Source organism: Clytia hemisphaerica, unplaced genomic scaffold (assembly GCF_902728285.1).
Source record: "Clytia hemisphaerica strain Z4C2 unplaced genomic scaffold, Clytia hemisphaerica genome assembly, whole genome shotgun sequence".
Taxonomy (NCBI): domain Eukaryota; kingdom Metazoa; phylum Cnidaria; class Hydrozoa; order Leptothecata; family Clytiidae; genus Clytia; species Clytia hemisphaerica.
This window is the reverse complement of record NW_027104613.1, coordinates 556,976-578,419: the sequence shown is the minus strand read 5'-3', so window position 1 is coordinate 578,419 and position 21,444 is coordinate 556,976. Positions and strand designations below refer to the sequence as shown.

At 36.1% G+C, this 21,444-nt stretch overlaps 1 protein-coding gene across 1 annotated transcript in view; it reads right to left on the bottom strand.

Annotated features, from left to right (window-relative positions):
* LOC136824346 (microtubule-associated serine/threonine-protein kinase 3-like) overlaps positions 1–16,162 on the bottom strand; it is a 74,537-nt gene extending 58,375 nt beyond the window's left edge. The window contains exon 1 of the mRNA XM_067080497.1: positions 16,027–16,162. The gene's annotated coding sequence lies outside the window, so the exon portion shown is untranslated. The remainder of the gene's footprint in view (positions 1–16,026) is intronic.
* Positions 16,163–21,444: the final 5,282 nt, after the last annotated feature.

Genomic DNA, 21,444 nt, shown 5'->3' with positions numbered 1-21,444 from the left:
CCCCGGCTCCTTCGAGATGTTGAGATATCTCAGATGTCGGGGATAAGTGACGAAAATTTTGAGGGGGTGACGAAATTTTCCCCCGACGATTTTTTTCCCTGATATTCTGGGATGAGCTTTTATAAGATACTTCACTAATTGGTCATTTGAATTGATAGAGATGACGCGTTCTTTAGAAAAAGTAACAAAATTGTTTTATTACTGGTTAACAACCAACCAAATCAAATAAGAGCTTGTAAAAACTCCAGCTTGTCCCAATATTTTATCACCCGACCAAAACTTTTACCCGATTTTTTTATCCCCGACCAAAACTTTTACCCGATCTTTTAACCCTTTAAGTGCCGATGTCGTATATATACGACATGGGCTATATAGGAGGGCGAAGCCCTCCTGTAATGCCCAGTTTGATTTAGAAATCGTTATTTTTGGTCGAACTCGTAGGAATTAGATTGTCCTTTATGGTCAAGCAAAAAAAATTTCAAAAGTGAGTCTTTCCAGCGAGATTTTAAGCGAAAAAGTCAAAAAAATGCAAAAAATTGACAAAAATTCACTTTTTTGAGATTCTGACCGTTTTTTGACTATTTTTGGTCAACGAGTGATCCAAGAACCTCCAAATTTGGCCCTGTTTTACTTTATTCTGTCTTCTAGTGAGTCGATTTTGAAGTTTACCACCACTGGGCACCTTTCCATCAGTTCAGTCAGGTCCGCGCAGCGGGCCTGACTGCTTTAATTCCCTAACCTACCCCCCCCCCCCCTGGCCGCCGCCCAACACGCCCCTTCCTAAATCGGGCGGCGCCGAAGGCGCCCAAAAGAAAGAGGAGACTCTAAGCTATCCAACGAGCTATATACGAGCTTCTAATTCATTCTAGATCAGAAGATATAAGCCCTTAAAGTTTGAACTAGCAATTTTTAAAAAAAAACTTAGAAAAAAGGACCCTGGCACTCAAAGGGTTAAAGAAAAATTGCAAAAATTATTTTTTTTTCTTAAATTTCTCAATTTTTGGCCTAAAATCACTCAAAAATGCTGAAAAACACCAAAAAATCACATTTTCAAATTTTTTTTTCACTTTGTTTAACCCTTTAAGTGCCGATGTCGTATATATACGACATGGGCTATATAGGAGGGCGAAGCCCTCCTGTAATGCCCAGTTTGATTTAGAAATCGTTATTTTGTTTTTTGGTCGAACTCGTAGGAATTAGATTGTCCTTTATGGTCAAGCAAAAAAAATTTCAAAAGGTGAGTCTTTTTTCCAGCGAGATTTTAAGCGAAAAAGTCAAAAAAATGCAAAAAAATTGACAAAAATTCACTTTTTTGAGATTCTGACCGTTTTTTGACTATTTTTGGTCAACGAGTGATCCAAGAACCTCCAAATTTGGCCCTGTTTTACTTTATTCTGTCTTCTAGTGAGTCGATTTGAAGTTTTACCACTGGGCACCTTTCCATCAGTTCAGTCAGGTCCGCGCAGCGGGCCTGACTGCTTTAATTCCCTAACCTACCCCCCCCCCATTGGGCCGCCGCCCAACACGCCCTTCCTAAATCGGGCGGCGCCGAAGGCGCCCAAAAGAAAGAGGAGACTCTAAGCTATCCAACGAGCTATATACGAGCTTCTAATTCATTCTAGATCAGAAGATATAAGCCCTTAAAGTTTGAACTAGCAATTTTTAAAAAAAAACTTAGAAAAAAGGACCCTGGCACTCAAAGGGTTAAATTCCAACCAAAATTGGAGTCGAATTACAAGATTGTTTTTCGAGCTAGTGAAGGAAACCGTTTCATTTGGACAATTTAGTTGGGTGAAAGTGACTAAATTGTAAATTTCGTCGGGAAAAGTGACGAATTTTGAAATTTTGGTTGAGGGAAAGTGACGAAAATGTGACGAAATTTTTTCCCGACGAAAAAAAAACCCGACTAAATAAAACTCTGACATTTTTTCCCCGATAAGGTATTTAATTTTAAAGCTGCGCCTTCTAATCCTGAAATTAGAGTTCAATCAGATTAAGATAAAATAGTTCAAGTTTGGTAAGCTTTCATTTATTTTCCATCAAAATATATACTATTACAAAGCAAAGAAATTTCTCCCCTCCTAGTCCTTTAAAGTATGAAAAAAGAGGGTTGTTCCTTATAACAATATAATACGCTTTGCTATTATATTCTTCGTAATTTTCAAACAGATTGGCTGTCTAGTTGTAGAGACTTTCTAATCTGTCTTCGTTGAGCAAATTTCTCTGTTATTAGAAAAACTAAAACTACAGTGGATTCTCCCTAATTCAAACTTCTATCATTTGAATCTTTCTGTAATTCCAACTAACACATTGGTTCTATCGGATGGAGAGTAGTATAAAATACTATTAGTTACACGGTTTTCTTGATTCCTGTATATCCCGTATCCCACCCCGAGACGATCTTGCAACCCCCTTGCAACGCATTTATCCCGTTGAAATCCCTTATTTGCATGTTTTCCAAAAGCAAAAAAACTTTCAGAACTCTCCAAGTAGATACTTACATCAAAGAGCTACGAAGAAAATCAAACTGTGAAAGAGGGGTCTGTGAAAGTGACATTTTATAGCATCGCAATTAAAAGTCTTGCTGTATCCATAACAACTCAAGAAAAGTTTGCAGTTTGTTGTTTTTCTCAACCCCGACCATTTCAATTTCGATTTCAAGTCTTTTCAAAACAAAACATTCGAATCTCGATCGACACATTCGAAAGCGCATTCGTCAATATGCAATGTCTTCTTTTTTTTCTCTCAATGGAACGCGATTAATATCGCACCTCCACGTGATGTCTTTTGACCAATTAAAGCGCTAGAATCTTACTGAACGCCTGGAAATACAGTGACGTATTGTTTTCATTTTATTTGTTTTCTTATCTCTACTCTGCAGCCTCAAATTTTCTTGACGGTTGACGGTTCAAGATGGCGGAAGTAAAAATGTCGCAGAAGTAAACATGTAAAGAAGAACGCGATTGTAAAGTCAAAAGAAAGCTGATTCTTCTACAAAGTTGCTTGACAAGGAAACTACTTACTGTAAGCTACAATTTAATAACCGTTTCAACACAAAAACAACGAAACTCAACCAACTCAACCCAGGTCAAGGTGCTAGATAAGGTCGAAAAATCCTGAAGAAAAGACTGCCGCTGCAAGGTAGCCGGAGTGAGAGGGCGAACAATTACCTCGAAGAAAAGACGCCTGTAGTCAAGGGTGCAGAAGGTCAGTTGAAATAGACTGACTGGCTCGAATATATAGCCAGAAGAAAAATCCTCTGCAGCCAGGAGGTAGACGCGTCTCTCCGACAGAGTGAAGAGTCTAGAATACATCAAGACCTGGTGTTTTACGAGAAGACAGGAGAAATGGCATCCAGTCAAGACTCAGAGATCTCAACAACCATAAAATGTGAAAAATGTGGACAAATTTGCAAAACCACTGGAGGGCTGAAAAGACATATGCAGTCAAAAGCTTGCAAGGAAAAAACCCCGCCAGAAGTAGATACTGTCCAGACCAAGGTTCAGACCACAAACACAACAATGACATCAATCAGTGACGAGGTCCTTCAACAAGCCACAACAGATACCAACAAGCTGCCCCCAAAACCTCCTGATCCACCACCATCTGCGCCAGATCCAGTGAAGCCTTATGATTTCAAATGGGGAAGTTGTGATGGTGATTCATTTGAAAAAAAGGTGAACCATTCGTACGAGAAGATTGTATACTGGAAGAAAAACATATTTCTTCTTCCAAAAGGTGCTGCTGGTAAACAATACATCCACGAATTAACCAGGCTGATCAATGCATGGGTAGAGAACTCACCACTGAAAAGTATCGCCCTAAAGACCATCATGATAATGCCAGCGCTTCTCCTTCAAAAGCCATCCAAAAAGTCGAAGTCGAAAGACCACAAAGCAGCACTGGAAAGAAGAATGAAACAATGGAGTGAAGGATTCATCCTTGATCTTCTTAAAGAAGGATCAACGATTCAAGATCGTCTAAAATCGCCAAAAAAGACTGTGAGTTCGATAAAATCAACATCGAAAAAATTCATTGAGCGGATGTCAAAGGGCAATGTCAATGGTGCCATCAAACTTCTAAGTGATAACATGGTCGATGGTATCGTCCCTTTGAATGATGAGACACTGGAGATACTTCGTCAGAAACATCCTGAGCCACAACAAGCTGAAGACGATGTTCTCTTAACAGACAAACCAATCGAAGTCCATCCTGTTATCTTTGAAGAAATCGATGCTGATGCAATTCGTCAAGCAGCAGCAAGAACTAAAGGTGGCTCTGGACCCTCTGGAATGGATGGAGATGGCTGGAAGAGATTGCTGACATCCAAACAATATGGTCAAGAGTCTACTGATTTGTGCAAAGCATTGGCGAGATTTGCTAGAACTATTTGTACAGAAATTCACTCTGAAGACTCACTTCAGCCAATCTTAGCCTGTCGTCTTATCCCGTTGAACAAAAACCCTGGCATCCGCCCGATTGGTGTTGGTGAAGTACTGCGACGTATTATTGGAAAGGTCATTGCTTCCGTCGTTAAAGACGATGTCCTTCAAAGTGTTGGTTCCCTTCAAGTCTGCGCTGGTCAAGAAGCTGGATCGGAAGCTGCTGTTCACGCAATCAGACAAATATTTGCCAATGAAGAAACCGAAGCTGTTCTGCTCATCGATGCGGCAAATGCATTTAACAGCGTGAACCGCATGGCGTTCATCCATAATGCCAAAGTCATTTGTCCGTCCCTCTCAACGTTTGTCACCAACTGCTACCAATACCAAGCAAGATTGTTCATCATTGGTGGTGCTGAAATCAAGTCAATGGAGGGAACCACACAGGGAGATCCCATAGCAATGTTCATATATGCTATTGCTATAATTCCCTTGATCCTGAGAAGTGTCGAAAGAATCCAACCAATCTCAGCCGATGCAAAGATTGCAGCATTCGCAGATGATCTTGCTGGTGTTGGCAAGCTGGTTGGCCTTAAGATTCTATTGGGATGAAGTCTGCCGACTTGGTCCTAAATATGGATACTTTCCTGAACCTTCAAAGTCATGGTTGATCGTTAAACCTCACAATGTTGACCTAGCTCAAACTGTATTCGTTGGTTCAGATATCAAAATCACAACAAATGGACGTAAACATCTTGGCGCAGTTGTTGGCTCTCTTCAATTCCGCAGAGACTTCATGATGGAGAAAATCGCTAATTGGTCAAATGAAATCAGAACGCTATCTAACATTGCAAAGTTCGCTCCACATGAAGCTTATGCATGCTTTATAAATGGCTACAAGCATAAAATCACGTACTTTATGCGAACAATAGATGGCATTGACGATTTTCTACACCAGCTCGATAACATCATTACAACAGAGTTGCTTTTTCATACCAAACATCACTGGTGGTATCCAGCCAACAGGCAATGAACGAAAGCTATTTTCTCTTCCACCAAGCATGGGTGGGCTGGGAATACCTATCTTTGCTGAGGAAGCCAAGAACGAGTTCAAAAACTCAATTGAGATGACACAAAGTCTGGCTAACAACATAGCCAACCAAGAACGATCATATAATCTGGATCAAAACGAACAGCGAAAAATAAAGAACAACATCAAGGCTTGTCGCAGAGAAAACCATCGAACGAAGGCAGATCACGTGTTCGAGAACATGACAACAACGCAGCAACGCTTACACGAAATAAACTCGACGAAAGGAGCATCAATCTGGCTCTCGACTCTCCCACTCAAAGAGGAGGGTTACCAACTCGACAAAGGTGTGTTTTGGGATCTCATCAAGATACGCTACGGGAAACCGCTAAGCAGACTTCCCGAAACATGTTCATGTGGTGCACGATTCGATCTTCAGCATGCCTTATCCTGTAAGAAAGGGGGTTTTGTTACATTGCGTCATAACATCTTAAGAAACATCACCGCCAATCTTCTGACTGAGATCTGTAAGGACGTACGAATTGAACCTCCGCTTCAGGCGATCACTGGTGAAGAGATGTCAAAAGGCTCTAAAAAGTCAAATGAAGCAAGATTGGATGTGAGTGCTAGGGATTTCTGGATTCCATATCAGAAGGCATTTTTCGATATAGCCGGACGTTATGGAAATATGGATATCGAGAAAGCTCACGAAATTAACGAAAAAGAGAAGAAGAGGGCATACAATGAGCGTGTGATTCAGATTGAGCATGGGAGCTTTACGCCCCTTGTATTCTGTTCAAATGGAGGTAAAGGACGCGAATGTAGAAAATTTTATCAGAGACTCAGCCAAATGATTGCTGATAAGCGTGGAATTAACTACAATATCGTGACAAATTGGATAAATCGAAAGATTTCATTTGCCCTGAACAATTGTATTATCATGTGTGTTAGAGGTTCACGGTCATTGAGAGACCAAAACCTCACTGAATCAAATGACATTGAAATTGCTGAAGCAATTTCCAAAATTAATTTCTAAATTTTTATTTATTTATTAAATTTCCCAAACTAGCTATTTTTAAAAGAAGTTTATTAGAATTGTTTTATAGCGTACCGGGAATGCCTCCGGCTTTTATTATTGTATAAGTTAAGATAATATAATATTAATAAGGCCCTGTCTAGACTATTATCTAAGGTGTCATTTACACTGTTATAAAGAGAATGACGTCATTAAAAAAAAGAATCTTACTGATGCGGGTGAATCTCTATAATTCGAACTTCTATCATTTTCGAATCTTCCCGTTATCCGAACTAACTCTCTGTAATTCGATCAAACAGTTCGAATTTGAATTTGCAAGGGTCAACTGTATCCAAAAAAAGTCACCATAACTTATGTAATAAGAACGTAATGTTTATGTAACAGTTTTATCTATTGCAACCATTTCAATTATAGACAACCGTATAGATTAAGAGATTAGAGAACAGTTTCAGTTATTGGAAAGTTTAGAAGACACGTGACGTTAGCGATTTTCGAGGAGGGGTTTGGACTTTCATCGAATACACTCTTCTTGAGATGCATAAATTTATTGTTGTCCTCGTTTTCAAACAGATTTCATTGCTATGAAATTATACATTTAAACCAATTTAAATTCCCAAAAGGCAAACATTAACTCTAAAACAAAAGTACTTGAAATTCAAAATGTCTCATGAGGTGTAAACAACAAAATTATCATTGTGAATATGTAATTTTATAGCAATGAAATCTGTTTGAAAATGAGGACAACAATAAATTTATGCATCTCGAGAAGAATGGGCTTTTCCAGAAAAAAACCGTATACCCCCTGTAGAGGAGGTCCATCATTTTGTGGCTGGAAATGCTGTAACCCCTTGGAATTCCAGGCAATTTTAGGTTCAAACCCCTCTGGAATTCTGCATTTTAGTAGGATTTAAAAAGCTACTCCCATGGAATTCCAGTTGTTTTTGCTAGATTTTTGTATCTCCCTATTGAATTCCAGCACATATCAAACATTACCCCCTTGAAACGGAAATGGACCTCCTCAACAGGGGGTATACGATTTTTTTCTGGAAAAAAAGCCCAATGTATTAGGGAGCGTATCGAATAGTAGAGAGTCGTTTAGGAGAGTTTCTCGTTGACGGTGAACTTCAAAATTACCAAGAGATCAAAGGAGACGGTATAAAGCAAAGTTGAAATGCGGTTAAAATCGCAGTTCGCTTTGCTCGGCGACGGTAAAAACACCAAAACACCGTCGTCTTTTTAGTAGAGCAAAGGCTATATACAGCCCAGCCGTATAGCAACTATCGACTTTGTTTTGCGTCGACTTCACGATTCGCCGTCACCATCGATATCCTCCGACACATAAACTCGTTATTATCAAGTGGAGCAAAACAAATAATAAAATGTCGAATTAGAGAGCGTTAACTGTACAACAAAAACCCTTTGGGAGTGGGAATATGTTGTCAAAACCATGCACTTTTATAATTTGCACTTAGATAAGAAGTATTACAGATTATTGTTTCACTTAACCCATAGCAGCTTTTTCTGCTTTTGGGCGGTGTGGAAAGCAGGGTCCATTAATAATGCAACTCATTCGACAAAATCAAAAATTATGGTATTTAAATGGTGATAAGAAAACCAAATAGGCTGGCCGTGATACCTTTTTCGTTGAGCTTCAAGCCCGAAGGGCCAGAGGCGAGATTCCTGGATGGGAAATAAAACCACTTATTTCCCATCCAGAACGCCCGCGCGTAGGTTTTACACAAATGCCAGATTGAAACTAAAATCTATCTCTAGATTTCAAAAAAATGTAGCCCCCCCCCCCAGCGGACCCCAAATTCACGCCATCACGCCAATTTTTTTTCGATTTCACGCCATCACGCCTGAAAAATTTGATTTTCACGATCACGCCAATTTTTTTCGATTTCACGCCATTACGCCTAGAAAATTTAGTTTTCACGCTCATATTCTCTGGATTGATTCAGTTTTATTTTAGACCACGTTTAGACCCATTGGTATGGATAAAATGCCGCTATAAAAACTTAATTTTTGCCCATAAATAGGTATGTGTTTGATCGTCAATCAGTTTTTTGGCATTCTCATTCACGTAAGTCAAGAATATATCATTTTTCTTATCGGAAACACCCGAAAAATCTGGAAGGAATTTGACCTGTTTTCCACTTTTAGTAATACACAGGGGTCAAATTAAAGTTTTTTCGGGTGTTTCCGATAGGAATAATGACGTAATCGTGACTTATGCATATCAAAAATTGTTTGACAACTGGTGGGTCACATCAAAGGGCCCTGGTTTTTAGGGCTGAGGTATATTTGAGCAAATTGACAAAGCCCACCATGGTTGGGCAACGGAGAAAATTTTTGAATTTTGAAGGGTTCAAAGTGCTATTTTAGGACCCATTTCAATTCAATTTGAAAAATGATTCATGTAAAAATAATGGAAATCTTTTAAAAGTACAAAGTTTTTTGGTAAAACATGAGAGGCCATGCCCCCTCTGGCCCCCTGTTGACGGGACCCATGGGCATTAATTGTGAATTAGCATGAATAGTTTTCAAATGGGGAACGAGGAGGCGAAACCATGGTTTGCGCCGACGGGAGAAATTTTCAATTTAGTATGGCTACAATCCCCCTCGTTTACTCTCTTTTTCCAAAATATGGTTTAAACATCACAGGATTCCTTTGATCAATGCCAATCTGCTCAAAATAACACCTCATAATAAACCTGTTGCTTCTTTCTGTTTAAGGCTTTGCTATAAATAGATATTTTCCTGAAATTTTCAGGAAAATAAATAAAGGACCTGATGTCTTTGATGCTTCTAAGAATAAGCATCTAAGAAAGAGAGGAAAATGTTAGTTACGGAGGAAACGCAACCATGGTTTGCGCCGACGGGAAAATTTTTAAATTTTGAGCCTCTCATAGCATTCGCTTTATTTTGAAGACTAGCTAGCAACTGCTAAAGACAATTGGATGCTACAAGGATAAATGGCAGATGTTTAAAACTGTTTGCACCGCTTCTTTTATGTTTTAAAATGAGAGCTATAGGAGGCTCACCATAGTTGGGGCCGACCAAGAAAATTTTGAAATTTAAACCCTCTAAATTGGCTAAAATGGACATAGAATTACGATTCAAATAATAAATATAACTTTCACGATCACGCTGAACTGCAAATTTCACGCCATCACGCCTAAAAAACGTCGATTTCACGATCACGCCGGCACTTCATTTTCACGCCATCACGCCGTTTTTTTCAAAATTTCACGCCATCACGCCATGAAAAACCCTCCATCACGCCATCACGCCAACCGCTGGGGGGCCTCTTTGATGCTTACTGATATCGCTAGATAATACCCTGGCATTGGCTGGTTTTCGAACGCGTAAGATTACGTAATTCTCTGGCGTCAATCAGTAACGTAAATAAAGCCTGGGATACACGGGGACGAGGTTGACCCTCGCCTAGACTAGTAAACTAGTCGTTGAAAACAGACCCATATACAAAAAATTCCGAAGAGGTGAGGTTGCGTGTCTTTTCTGAATTTCAACGACTAGAAGCTTCTTCCCTCAAAAAACGTTGTTTAATTTTACAACCTATTTATTCATAGAATTATATTTCACAGGTCTATCGACCTCTACGAAATAATTTTAGATTTATAAATTGTCTAATTCTTCATCTGTCGTCCAGTCGTCAGAAGATATGGACAGAAGAGAAGACGTTGTTTTGGTCTTTGTCCTAGATTTTCGAACTAGGCGAAGGTTTGTTCTAGGGCTTCCTCTTACATGCCAAACGAAATCGTCATTTTTTGAATTCATTTTTTTCGCCTTTTGGCACATATCTTTAATGATTTTTCTTTCGTTGATGGTGAAGTCGTCTGTGATGCTAAAGCCACCAATTTCATTGAATCGTTTCAGCTTATGCAGATTTTGCATTATCCGTTCTTTTTCCTCTATACTTTTTAAGATCAACTTGATTGGACGCCAATGTAGCCCTTTTTGGTTTTGTCCAATGCGATGATGGTGGGACGGTTTGATATCTTGAACGCCAATGTTACCTAGTATACCTTCAATATCTATTTTGTCCTGTTCCTGTTGTTCCTCTTTGTTGTCTACCTCTAATTCCACCATTCCATGTATAATAATATTTCGTTTTCTTGATTCGATGTCTCTTTCTTCATTCTTGTTTTCTTGTTGGTGTTCTCTCACTGCTGATTTGAAATTATCCTTGTGTTTCTTAGTTATTTCAGCGTATGTTTTTTTTCTGATGTTTTCTCTATGTAATTCGTCGTTTGCTTTATTTTTCTTCTTTTATAATCTGCTGGGTTTTTATTTCAAAGTCAGCCATCTTATTGGTTAAGATGTTTTCGATATCGTTCTTAAGGCTGCGGTTCTTGGCTAGCTGGTTTTTGAGCTTTTTAATGACGTCGTCCTTCTTCTCAATCTCCCTCTGCATCATATGATACGAGTTCTCACCTATTTTACTCATTAGAGATCGTGTTATCCGCACGCAATTCTGACATAGATATTGTTCGTTATAAGTGTTGGCAAAAATTTGCAGCTGATAAAGCGGTAATTGTGTGCACTCGTAGTGTACCATGCGGTGACATTTTCGGCATTTTAGACGGTTTTGGTCATCGTCATCTGAGCAGGAGGTGGGAGTGCATGTTTGGTTTTGTTTAGCTTCTTCAAATGGTTGTTTTTCTTGCTTTTTGTCGGGTTTTTCGTTCATGTTTTTGATTTTGCTAAATTTCAACCATTTTTGAAGAACTGCACAAAATGCGTGTTGACTAACTGACGTCAAATAAAAACTGATTTTTATTTACCTTTTTTAGGTTTTTGAGAATCCATCCAACTTTTTTGACTAAATGATATTTCATAGTAATATTAAACATGGGAGCATATAAATAAATGAGTATTTCCAAAAATACAACAAACAGAAAGAAAAACAAATGCAATCCCGCACGGGTCAGACATACAGAAATCTGTACGTCTCTCCTTACGATTTTAGGTGAAGAAAAAAGGCGTTGGAAGTAGCTTCTAGTCGGTTATTTTCCTTTTCTCTCACGCGCGCTGAATATTTAATTAGTGTTTACATTATTTGATTGACAGTTTTATTATAAGGTTATAAGTAATAACCGACTAATTTACTAGTCTAACCCTCGCCTTGTTTGACAGCAAAGACTGAAATGACGTCAATTTTGACAAATGAGTTCGCTTCTTTAAAATTCGAACTTTTTCTCGGACGAATTATATTTTTTGCGAATTAAAAGGAAAAACAGAATTCATGATATGCACCACTGCAATGTCTTCTGACATTACATCACGGAACCAACAGCTCATTGGTCGTAAGTGATGTAAAATCAGCCAATACATCACTTTCAGCCAATCAGCTATTGGGTGGAATGGAAGACATTGCAATGGTGCATATCATGAATAGAAGATCAGACAGTTCCAGAAGCCAAGATGAGGGGTAAGAACATCCACTAGTCCAAAAACTACTACCAAAATGGAATATACACTTTATTGCAGTTGAGATAAGAATCAAACAATTTTAATCTCAACTTCGATTGATTGTGTAAAATGCTTCCTCCGGGTCAAGCACTCTCTTTGCTGAGAAAGATATAAGCAACTTAAGAAGAAATGGAATATAAAAATAACAACACTTATATTTCCAATCATCAATATCGCCATAATACATACATACCGTACGTATATCTCAACAAAGTGCAAAAAAGAAGAATCTTTCATTAGACGAAAGAGAAGAAGAGAAGCAAAATACCTCTCAAAAGCAAAAATCAACAACAAAAATTTCACCGCTCTTCGTATTCTTATTCTTCACTACTATTCAAACAAACAACTTGTCTCGATTACCTAACGTCAATTTCTAAGAAAATGCTTTGATTCTCATCTGGTCAAACAAGACAAGACATATATATTAAAATACTTATGATTATAATTTGTAGTAGGTCAAGAGAAGATTATTCGATGCCAAACTGCAGAAACGTTCTCTCAATGTCCATCGTACGTCCATAACCTTGGATGAACGTTGAGAGAATGTTGCGTGGTTGAAAAGTTTAACCAACACAACACCTTAGAAGCCAGCCTGGACCATCTAAAAAGAACCAACTATAGACGCAATACAATTACCTGCTGAATGTCAAAAAAGGTGGTTCGAAATACCCCGGTGGAAAGCGAACCTGAAAAGTCTCAGCTGACACAGAACGTCAGAATGATATCCATACAACGTTCATGTAACTTTGTGTTGAGGTGACAAAAAAAGTCTTTCATATAAACCCAATCTCCGAGCAAATCCTGATTACTTTGTACACGACACACGTGCGCATTGGCTCTACAACCTGACCGACCGTGGTGGCAGAATGAATATTCTGTTATGAGACGATGCAATATGAAAGACAGTGAAAAATTAATTCCTTTTCTTGAATCTCAAGTTTGTTTTTACTGTCTATTTCGAAAAATTTTCCAATAAAACTTTAACAAACTCAACTTTATAATAATCTCGAGCCTGAAACAAAGCAAACGCAAGCCAATCTCAAATAAAATTGCCTCGATGAGACAACAAAACAATAGAGTTGGTATATCGAGGCGAAATTGATGTAAACTTTCCATGCATCAAGGGTTTCATGACGTCAAAACAATGTATACATAGGTGGAATGTAAGCTAAAATATTTGTTTTCGTCGGAAGCACTGACCTTCATATAGACCCTGGAGACAGCATCTCAATCCTGGCCAAGTTTCTGATCGTAGTTTTTTAGAAAGTGGTACCCTATTCAATTGTGGTGTAAATACATCGGAGGGGCTAGATCTACTTGCGATGATGTAGCGTCGTTTGACGTTAATTTTTAACACTACTATGGCTTTGCGAGAGTACCACTTTCAAAAATATAGCGGATATAGCTTAGTCACTGACCTTTATATTTCCCAGGACCAAGCTATATCTGCCATCTTTGATCGAAGCTTTTTTAAATTGGTACCCGAGAAGAAGCAATTGCAGTGTTAAAAATTAACGTCTAACGGCACTACGTCATCAAAAGTTTTCGAGGGAAAGTAGATCTAGCGCTCTCGATGCATTCACACCGCTATTGAGTAGTGCCGCCATCATAAGGGTACCACTTTTCAAAAAACTTCAATCAAAGATTTTGCTTTGCCGGGATTGAGAAACTTGGTACATGGTATATAAAGGTCAGTGAGCTTAGTGCAGGGTTCATAAAGGTCGATGACTGGAAAACATTTTGAGCTGGCTGTATAAAATTTCCTTGTAGTCTGAAATAGCTGCCCTTTAACATAACCTGAGATCAGATTGTGATTGTTTTCTGCCCACCACGCTCAAGCTCTAAAGAGATGGGTGAAAACTTAACAATCTGACAAATATGCTATCTCTTGTCTAAAAGGACTTGGAATTACAACAAAGTCGCGTGAATGTGTTTGAAAGTAGGGCGCCATATCAGGAAAATTTAGTTTTTGACTTTCCGGCGCACAACAAGATTCTTGCTGTAAAACTTTCCGCGGGAGGACTATTTTCCTCAGATGGTTAATTTTAGATTTACCGTGCACCATATTCAAACCAAGCCATTCAAACCAACATTCAAAAAAAGCCATGACAAAACCGTGAACGAGACTTCAACGTGAGAAACCAAACGTGATTAATGATAACAAGGCATGTTTCTGATTTACTTTCTCTATCTGAATTTTAAGCCTCTTTCTACACTAGGTGATTATGTAATGTCATCGTCATAACTTAATGCTTTATACAACTTTGAAGAAGAATAAGGCTTTAAGAACATAGAGCTTAATACACCTTGTTTTATAAGAACATTCAAAATTTTTGAAGCCTTCAGATTTCTTAATTTTTTTAGCTTTAAAGGGTTAACATGCTCTTATTTTCCTCAGTTTTTATGTATTTTTTGTATTTTTGTATTTTGTCAATTTTCTTAAAAAAACAGGCTTTGCGAACTCTAAAACACTCATTTTTAGGAAGTTTCATAAAAAAACTTAAACGTTTTTTGGTTTCGAAATATACTTTGATTTTGATTTTTGATGAAAAAACTCATTAATTGGTGAAGATTTAAGGCTTGAAACTCAGTAAGTTAAGAACATATGAAGGCTTTGGATCTTCTTATAAAAATAACATGCAAATACAACAAGAATATTAGAAAATACAGAGAATGTCATCAGAAAAGTGAGATGATACATTCGATCGTCTAAGCGCACCAATGGTTCAGTTTTATGACTTTCCAGTAGTACATAGCCAGAGCTTCTGCCATTGCAAGGAAACACGGAACCCAGTCTTTGAGGTTACTACTTTCCAATGTAAATAGAGTTTAAATCTCATTCAAGGCATATTGTCTGAGCACTTATTGCTGATTATCAGCTTACAAGTCACTATGGGATAAGTTGTTGAGAAAAAAAAAATAAAAAGCAAAAAATGCTTAATTGATTTTGTCGTGTCTTTTCTTATCTTACATAGCTGAACAAGCTAGACAAAATAAATGTTGAAGGATAAACCTTTTTAACAAGAATGTCCAAAGTCTTCGGTTTTTCTTAACTTTTTGAGTTTTAAGCCTGGAAACAAATGTTCTTAGAATGTTCTTATTTTCGCTTTTTTGTGAGAATATTTTGCAATTTCATGATAAATTGGGCATCTGCAGTGAGAGTCTGCAAAGTCTTAAAATGTTTTTAACTTGTTCTTAATATTTTAATCATTGAAGCTAGATCTTCTCAATTAATTTGTTCTTATAAAAAGTGTATATCAGTCAACCATGGTAAAAGAGTTCATCAAATCTAAAAGTGACAATTTTCGAACACAAAATCATCTTGAAATATTCTTACAGTATTCTTAGGTTTAGATGCAAAGAACAAAAGACGATGCAAAAAACAAGAAACAAATTTCCAAAAAAAAAAGTATCTACATCTCTCTAAAAATTGTTAATAAAAAACTCAATTTTTTTACTGAAAAACACAATTAAGATAACATCAGACTTTTACGACTTTCTTGATTGTCACAAAACTTCGAAACGTTGATTTTTTTCAAAGTGCCAATATTCTCGGTTTCCATATTAGTTGTCAAATCAGAATAATATATATCTCGAGGTGTGAAATAAGAGTCAAAAACCTTTAAAATGGTAGCAAAGTAATCTTTCGAATATCACTCTCTAGTCCCCTTTTTTTCTATTGGCGGATGTAAGACAATAGAGCAAGTACATCAGAAACATGAGAAGAAGTTCAACGCTCGTTAAAAGACAATGAAAATACAATTACAAATCTCTTCCCCTGATAAGTTCGACGTGGTCTAAAACCACCTATGTTCTCATAAGGTTAAAATAATTTTTTGGATACCAAACTAAAGAAAAAATTTGTAAAACACTTCCTGTATAAGAATGTAGAGGCCTGAATGCAGTGGACTCAGTTTTCTCCTCGTAAAACAAAAAACAAAGATAAAAAGAAAACTACATAGAGAATAATGTCAAGAGTGTATTCCAAAAAGTATCGAAAGTTATAACTTCTGCAAAAATAAAGAATCTCCCATAAAGAGGATTGTAAATAAAGGAAAAAGGATTTTTGCATAATTTTATACCTTTTTTTGCCTTCCTGACCAACAAATTTGAAATGATGTCCTTTATTCCTCAATCATTCAATTCAATCTTCTAACCCAACCCTGCACCATTCCAGTAAATTGATATCACTTCATATCTTAAATACACCAGCTACCACGACGCTTCGATATCCCATTTTGTTATTATACATTTTTGAATACATACAGTTCCATGTAACAAACACACGAAAATCTTCATGTGGTTTCTCTCAAGTATAACCAATTCAAAAACTCCAAACAAATTTTTTTCAGTTATCTTTCAATTCAGGGTAAACTGCATTCAATATCGATGTATGAAGATTTTTTTTATTGTATTTTTTTGTATATGAAATGAAAAATGAGAAATTATTTAAATTATTGATATATAACTCAATGTAGACAAATTTATGCAGATTTCTTTAGAATAATTTGTGCATAGAAACTGATACACCAGTTTTTTTTAAAGAGCCACTATGGTTGAAAGAAATGTAATGAAGATCATAGAAAAAGCGATAAAATTATAAGCACATCCAAATTAAGTGTGAGTTTCAGAATGGATACTGCTTGATCTGGATAGTTGGGCATTCAAATCTTCCAATATAGCACATAGAAATTTAATGAAAATTTCAGAAAATTACAAAAAGCAAATGATTTCAAAAAACGAGCTTTGAAAGCTAGCTGTTGGTAGTCGTCAGCTTCATCATGTATACATAAAATATTAAGTGAACAAAAAGATTTCAAAAAAACTTCAAAAAAAGAGTTTAACATTGGGTACTTTAGGATCGGTATTTCCCCCTTTTGGGTTTCTTTTAAGGGTACGAAAACCATAATAAGAAAATCTCTCTAGGGTCTAAACTGTCTCCTTAAAGGTCATTTTCTTGCCTAAATTTTGTTTTTCTAAGGGTAATTTTTACATAAAAATTTAGTCCCTTCAAGGGTCGGTTTTCGCAGATCCGACCCGCAGATACCTGACATTCTCAAACCCTAGTACCTCCAGGTTTAAGGTTCAAGAATGTAGTTTTAAAAAGTCAGTTTTGGTTTTTATTTCAAATATTATGACTTTTGGACATTGATGGTTATGTTTTTATTATTAAAGAGAAATATCAATCTGAATATGATTTAGTATGAATTATTGTATCAATTATTATAATACCAAAAATAAAAATATTCTGTAATGCCAATGGTACTGTAGCTTTATCATCATGGAATATCGTAATAACCATATTATATTTCACTGTTCATCAAATTTGTTTACAATGGCATCTTGTATATTAACAACAAAATTTCAGGTAAAACAAGTTTTCCATTGATTCCAATGTTATCAAACTCTTGGTTCAGCAAACGAGACAATTGAATTATTATTTGGTTTGTTTCAGCATCATTGCAACAAAATTATAAAACAAGCCTTTCCCCATCATTTTCCAATGTAATCAGTGTAAAGAACAAAAACTTGGTTCAGCAAAAGAAACAATTGAATCATCATTTGGTTGATTTTGATATTCTAGGATATGACTTCTAGTATTCACAGATCTCCCAGTTGGTTGATTCCAATGTAATGTCCAGCATAAATGACAAATATCCATCCCACTATCACCAAACTGTATAAAAACTAAAACAAAACAAAACAAGACGACTTGAAGTCGAAAATTTCGCCTAGAGTTAGAACTACATGGGAAAAACAAGAAGTAGATGAAGCTAATCTGAAATCTACTTTACATCGAGCCTTGATGAAACACTTTTACAACATGAACAAGTAGTCTTAAAATCGCTAAAAAAATAAGACCAATTTAAGAACAATTGCTGTTTAATTTTTAAAAATTCTTATAAAGTATATGCTTATAAAAAATTGATATCCTCTTATTGCACGCCATCCCTTGTTTACTTTGTAAGAACTAAGTACCGAAAGGTATATCACCATCTATCAAGAGTCATTGAGTTGATTCTTATAAAGTAAATGCTTATAAGAAAAATAAATATGCTCATATTGTGCGCCGTCCCTTGTTTACTTTGTAAGAACTAATTACCGGAAGGTATATCACCGTCTATCAAGAGTTATTGATTTGATTCTTATAAAGTAAATGCTTATAACAAAAATAGATATGCTCATATGGTACCCCAATCCTTGCTTACCTTGTAAGAACTAATTACCGAAAGGTATATCACCGTCTATCAAGAGTTATTGATTTGATTCTTATAAAGTAAATGCTTATAACAAAAATAAATATGCTCATATTGTGCGCCGTCCCTTGTTTACGTTGTAAGAACTAATTACCGAAAGGTATATCACCGTCTATCAAGAGTTATTGATTTGATTCTTATAAAGTATATGCTTATAAGAAAAATAAATATGCTCATATTGTGTGCCGTCCCTTGTTTACTTTGTAAGAACTAATTACCGGAAGGTAATCACCATCTATCAAGAGTTATTGATTTGGTTCTTATAAAGTAAATGCTTATAAGAAAAATAAATATGCTCATATTGTGCGCCGTCCCTTGTATACTTTGTAAGAACTAATTACCGAAAGGTATATCACCGTCTATCAAGAGTTATTGATTTGATTCTTATAAAGTATATGCTTATAAGAAAAATAAATATGCTCTTATTTTGCACCATCCCTTGTTTACTTTGTAAGAACTAATTACCGGAAGGTATATCACCGTCTATCAAGAGTTATTGATTTGATTCTTATAAAGTAAATACTTATAAGAAAAATAAATATGCTCATATTGTACACCAACCCTTTTTTACTTTGTAAGAACTAATTACCGGAAGGTATATCACCGTCTATCAAGAGTTATTGATTTGATTCTTATCAAGTAAATGCTTTTAACAAAAATAAATATGCTCATATTGTGCCCCATTCCTTGTTTACTTTGTAAGAACTGATTACCGAAAGGTATTTCACCGCTTTACAAGAGTTATTGATTTGATTCTTATAAAGTATATGCTTATAAGAAAATAAAGAAAAATCAAAACTGTGAAGCTAAAGACACAAAGATATAATGACGTAATCCAAAGAAAACCTTCCGTGGTTATACGAGCGTGTAATTTGTAAATTGATTTTAGTGAGTTCGTCCACCCTACTTTCGTTTTCAAAATTTTCTTCCGATATCGCCGCACCATGCCTATTGTAATACTTTCGCTAAGGCGAAATTAATAAAGTCTACAGTGAGATATTCTAGTAGTGAGATACACGTTTTTTTACAAGAACATCCAAAATTTTTGAAGCCTTCTGATGATCTTGACTTTTTGAGTTTTTTGTTCTTAACATGTTCTTATTTTTGCAATTTTTGAGATTTTTGTCCGTTTTCCTAAGAAATCCAGTGTTTTAGATTCCACGAAGCTTAAAATGTTCTTAACTTGTTCCTAACATTTTGGTTATTGAAGCCTTATGCCCTTTTATAGTTTGTTCTTATGAAAAAACGTGTATACTAGATATTTAGGCAAAGCAGCGATTCCAATTGCAGAGCGGATGAGTCCATCCATCATGCTAATACTTTTTAATGTTTATTTACAACTTCACTGAAATAAAAAATGTTTATGGCAGACTACATGACTCTGATATTGTAAAAACTTCTTAATTTGAGAAGGTAGATTCAAAAGTAGTTAGAGATTAATGGATTTTTCGAAAATATCTTGTCTTGAATAACTCTGCAAAAAAAAAAATAGCTTCGGACTTCGGACGGTTTTTCCAACGCCTCTGCTTTTCAGCACCATAATCAGTTTTTTGGCGACATAATTTTTGGTTGAGGAAATACCGTTTGTGGTCTTCTTCTTGTTAGTCACTACGAAATTTCCTCTTTTTTCTTTAATAACTTTTTGGACACTGACCTTTATATCTTAGATCCATGACATTACGTCAACAACCCCGATCTAATTTTATCAGCCTTCTTTTTAGAGACAAGAATAATAGAAAGGTCAGCATTGCTGATTGAAATTATGACCTTTTCATAATTCCTATATCTAAGAATAAGAAAGCTGATGAGATTAGATTGAGGTTGTCTACATTAGGACATTTTACAGTATAATCAGATAATGATCGCAGTTAATTTGGGTGCAAAAAACGAATCGACCTTTTGCTGGGCGTGATGTCATGTCAGATAATTAAAACCTCCAGCATTAAAACAATGATAAGAAAATATTTAATGCACACAATAATAATCATGCAACAATGTGTTATTGTTCTGATCCCAGAGTTTTTCTAATTATCTAGCATGAGTTGAGCCTAGCAAAAAACAAATATCATATAAGTAAAATAAAAAGTGCTGAAAGCACCTGATAAGAAGAGGTAAGGGATTAGATTGAAGTTGTCTAGATATTAGGGACATTGTACAGCATAATCAGATAATGTTCAACTATTCTAATTGGGACGCCAATATAAAGCTATTTTGATGTCATTATTAAGTCATAGGGCTAACATCTAGAAACAGTGAAATCAGCACAAATTCCAAACACTACCATTGGAAAAAGTAAAAGAAAAGATTCCACAAAGTGATTTTCAGAAAGTTTCATCAGTGCAATCTTTAATTATTCTTTAATAAGGCTTTAAGGTACATTTACATGTCTAAAAACTTAAACACCCAAGGTAAAACAGAGGGACCATGTTCACAATGAAGGTGGATGCTGTCGTTGAGCCTGAGAAATAACGTACTGATCAATTTTGATGATTCTTTTTTTCAATTTATCAATTAGTAGAGGGTATTTTGTAAAATCGCTCGATTGTTTTGGTCAAAGCACTTGTAATACATTTTTGGAAAGCTAAGGGCCAGGGCAAATCAGTCCGACATTTCATGCAACATTTCATCCAACATTTCATTCAACATGATTTTCCAATGTTGGATGAAATGTTTGATGGAAAAACTTGCGTTGGATGAAGCGAAAATCAAGGCTAGGGTCAAAAATCAAGGCCAAGGCCAAACCGATCCAACATTTCATCCGAGATGACTTGGAAAAAAATGAAAATTCAAAAAATAAAGAAAAAAGTAGCACCAAACCAATCCAACACGAAAAATTACACAATTCAATGAGGGAGCTTCTTTGATCTTGCCGCAAATGTTGGATGAAATGTTTGATGGCGATCAAACTTCATTCAACACCGTCCAATAGAATTTTTTTCTTCTTTTTTTGAATTTTCATTTTTTTCCCAAAAATTTGAATTGACGCAAACCGGTCCAAAATTTCATCCAACATCAGAAAAAAGGTATGTTGGATGAAATGTTGGATCGGTTTGCCCTGGCCTTAAGGGGTAAGGGAATCAAAATTACTTTATTTCCAATTTTTTTTGGACATTTTGGTGTGATTTTTGGACAAATATGACGGTCTTAGGCAAAAATCATAGGGTCAAAAATTAATGAAAATTTTAGCTTGAGAAAACGGAGACCTGTTGTATATTTTTGGAAAGCTCTCAAAAAATTAAGATT